The sequence below is a fragment of the Lycorma delicatula genome, chromosome 13 (assembly GCF_047948215.1).
Source record: "Lycorma delicatula isolate Av1 chromosome 13, ASM4794821v1, whole genome shotgun sequence".
NCBI classification, from domain to species: domain Eukaryota; kingdom Metazoa; phylum Arthropoda; class Insecta; order Hemiptera; family Fulgoridae; genus Lycorma; species Lycorma delicatula.
Genome location: NC_134467.1, coordinates 5583778 through 5588451, shown reverse-complemented (window position 1 = coordinate 5588451; position 4674 = coordinate 5583778).

Sequence of the window (4674 nt, the reverse complement as noted above, 5' to 3'; positions counted from 1 at the left end):
CATCACAATAATATTCATATCGGGAAAAAAAGTTACCATTGTACATTATGTCAAAAGTCATTTTATCGAAGCGGTGATTTAAACAGACATCTTTCTATTCATATCTGTGAAAAAAGATTTAAATGCAACACTTGTGAAAAATCTTTTAATAATAATGGTAATTTAAAGAAACACCTTATAATTCATACAGGTGAGAAGAAATTTACGTGTAATATTTGTTTAAAGGCTTTTAATAATAGTAGTAATTTGAAGAAACACCTTACAGTTCATACTGGAGAGAAAAAATTTATATGTAATATTTGTTTAAAATCTTTTAATAACAGTAGCAATTTGACAAAACATCTTATAATTCATACTGGGGAGAAAAAATTTACATGTAAGATTTGTTTAAAGTCGTTTAATCAGAATCGTGTTTTAAAGGCACATCTTTCCATTCATACCGGTGAGAAAAAATTCTCGTGTAATTTTTGTCAATTGTCTTTTAACCAGAGTTGTCATCTGAAGTCACATCTTTCTATTCATACTGGACAGAAGAAATTTACATGTGATTTTTGTCAAAAGTCTTTTAATAGAAAAGATAGATTAGAAAAACATGTTATTGTTCATAAACAAGAAATTTCTGTAAAATTTTCTTCATAATAGTTTATACTTATATAACTTATAAGATTTACTAATGGTACGCAGTATAAAATTTAGAAGAAGTGTTTGTATTGTTTTTTAAATGTTTGTATGAAGTTAGTGTATTATTTGATGTACAGTATTATTAAATTTTGTTTTTAAGAATTACTTATTTAGTTTTGTTCTACTTGTTAGTAAGTAACCTGTACTTGTTACTTATGTACTTGTAAGTACATATGTACTTACAAGTAACACAAACAATGTAAGTAACAAAAGTAACACAAAACATGTAAGTACATATGTACTTACAAGTACTATAAGTAAGTACTTATTTAGGTACTTGTACATAAGTACTAAGTAACAAATTCAGTTGTTCTGTAATAATTCTGATAGTTAATCGCCGGTCATACCATATCAAGTCTCTGATTCGCTTAACATTGTCATCACTTTTTGACATTAATGGTCTTGCAGAGCATCTATCGTCCGCAACTGATTCCTAGCCATCTGAAAATACTTTAAACCACCTAAAAACTTGGGCTCCTAACGAAGCGTCATCTCCATTCGTACTTTTCAATTTTGAAAAAGTTTCAGTAGCATTCTCACAGAGTTTAACACAAAACTTGATTGCACAACGTTGCTCATAATTAGTGTCAATCATTTTTGTAACACACAGCAAAACCTTGTTTCACAAAAAGTTTGTTTACATCTTCATGTGGCAACAATAAACCAAAAATAAATCAGCTGTTCATATAACCATTTGTTTAATGATAACACTTTACAGTGTTATTACTTTGGCTGCAAAAAAAAAATAGTCTCATTACTTTATTTACAGACCTCATTTATGTTTAATAAGTGTAAATGACATTATTTCCCGATCAATAACTTTCTTAGAAAAGACAAAATTAATTAAAAAGTAAGTCTCAAATGTAAATTTTGTTACACACGCTTGTTTAAATCAGTTGTAAAAATAGTGAATCATTAATTCATAAAAAGATACTCCATATTTCAAGTGTAATTTTATGATTGCAATGTGAAATATCATTTAAATGATCACATGAAAAATCACAGTTTTAAAAATTAAATATATTCTGTTGAACATTTATGCAAACATCTAAACAATATTACAACCTTTTATTGACTTTTCTTTTTTTAGAAATTTGAATTCTAACATAATTCAAAGTCATATGTGAATACGAGCTGTTAACATCAATTTTAAAATAATATGAAAATTTTTTGAACTTTCTTAATAAAAATAATTCCCAGCTTAATTTCATAATTTTCCTAGCTACATTAGTCAATTCATTTTTCAATTCGATTATTTTAAGCTCTATTTTTTATACTTTTACAATAAATTATTTTTTTTATTGATAAACATAACCAGAATTATGAATTTTTTTTTCATATGTTTATATAAAAGTATTTTTTATAGTTAAATACAAAAAACTGATTGCTTATACATGTGAAAAGTTTAACGTTGAGACTGTTTTATGTTTTTGTTCTTTTTCAAGAGCTATAAAAGTTATTGTAGGAAATTTTAATGTTATTGGTTTTTTTTTAAATAAATCTTTATTAAATTAAAATTACTTGTTTGATTATTCTTAAATCTTTTAAATTTAAATTTTAAAGCCAAGATGCTCAACAAAAGCAAGGAATAACCAAACAAAGTTTTTAATTTTAGTACAGGATTATTACAAATGATATTTCCGATAACAAACTTGAATTATTTACATTTAATAACACTAGACACATGAAAGTAGCATCAATGGAAAGGAAAAGTCAAAAATTTCCAGTGGTTGGTACAGTTGTAGTGTAGTTATCAATTTCATTACTAGGATGATAAGAAAGAAAATAGCTGCCAATGAATACAGGAAGATTGTGTACTGGATTTTCACATCTGCTAGTCTGTTATCACTCTGCAACATTTTTAGAAGGAAGTTTGGTGAAGATGCATCCAGTGAGCTGCGTATCCGTAAGAGTGGTATTCTATATTTAAAGCAAGGGGATACATCTATAAGCGAAAGTCAACCAGCCATTTACCAATAAGTGAAAAGTGTAGAGTGTGTGCAAAATTTTTGTACAAGTCCACAGAAATCCATCATCTGGAACAGGATACATGAGGTTTAATTTTTCAGCAGGATGGGCCGCCACCCTACTTACAATTGAATATCAGAAGTGAACTGAATGGGTTCTTTTATGACTAACTCTCCTTCCTCTTATATAAAGCTAAGGCAGTGAGAACATTTCTCTTGCGTTTCATTTGACAAACATTTGTGTTAAACTGACATGATAAGCACAATTTTCTAGATTTTAATTTCATAAGAATCGACTGTTGTACGTTCTCATTTGTGAGAATCTACATTTTTGTTGTTGAGAAGTTTGTGCGGAAATATTCACGGCATTTCTTTCTGTATTTTTCCTTAAACTATCATTCCTTCTTGGCAACTTTTGTTTAAACGTCGTCTCATTTGAGTAGCATATTTAGTAGGCTTACCCTTATTTTAATTATATATATATAAAAACATAATGTGTGTGTGTAATATAAAGTACTAGATGCCACTAAAACATATTGTAACTTGAATATATTAAATAAAATATATAACTAAAGTAAAAGTATTTGCAACAAATATTTATTTTTGAAGTCTGTGCCAGTCAACACAATTTAAACAAAAAAAAAAACTAGAAATTCTGGAATTAAAAAATCAGGAATTAATCAAGAAAAATTATAAATTTCTGTAAGAAGTTTTCTATGAAGAAGAAAACAAAATAAAAGTAGTAACAGAATAATTCAAGGAAAAGACCAGTTAAAAACTTAAACAGGAAAAGGAAAGAGTATAGGACATTAGAAAAAGTGTTAAATGTCATTCCGTAGTAAGCTGAAACAAAATAAAAAAGTCAGGATTAAAAAAAATCTGAAATTGCGAAGACATTTTTTCTTTTTGGGGCCACCATACTCAACATAATTTTTAAGATAATACTTAAATGATGATAATAAATTAAGAAAAGGTTTTTGTACAAAGATACAACCATAATTTTAAATAAAAAAGTTTTGATAAGTTTTGCCTAATAAAATTTTGAATTTTAAATGCAGTGTGTAACATGCAAGATAATTTTTTTTAAATTTATTTAAAATTTATATCCATCGACCACTAGAGATGGGTTGAGAAAAAATGTTTTATAGTGGTTTGAAGGATTACGATATAATAGATGCAAATAACGTTTTTCTGAAATATGATTTATCTAGTCATTTATTTTTTTTTTTTTGGAAAGGAGTGAATATTACATGAATATTTTTGGAAAACAATAAACATTTTGGTCAAAACACCAATCCCCACCCCCACCTCTTTTCCCAATTTTTGCAAAAATTTAATATTTGCCTCCAGGGGATAAAACCTGTTTACAAATTATAAAGAAAATCTGTCAACACGGCTTCAGAGTTAAAAGATATATGTTACAGGCCAACATACATACATACCATACACCCTTCTGACAAAAATTATTTTTTGGATTTTAGAGCATTGATTTTTGGTTGCTCTTTTCACAGATTTACAATTTTTTTTTTTTTTTTTTTTTGCTGCCAGAACCGTCCCCGTTCTCTTTTTAGGCTTTTCTGCAAATTTTAACACCGGGCAAGTTGTTATAATTTCCAGATCCTGTTCTGAGATCTTGCAGTGTAATGCATGCTTCTTTGATGTCTTGAAGCACCTCAGTGAGCCACACTGGTTGTGTTTTTAGCTTTAGCAATCTTTCCAAGAGTTGTTTACTTTTCTTTGATTCCTCCAAATGCAATAGGTGGCTAAAGAATTTTTTTCTCTTCTTTCTTATTTCTTCTGTAATTGGTGTAACGACCTCATAGATTTTACGGTTTGGGAGTAATCTCCACTTTCCTTCCACCAAGTTTACCCCGCCAATACAGGACCTTACAATCCTTCTTTCTATTTTGGCTAATTTTTCAGTTCTCGATGCTATCTTGATTTGACCCAGTGTTTCACTTCCATACATTACTACCGGTTTGATCACCGTATTATAGTGTCTTATCTTGGCTTGTTTGGAGATGCA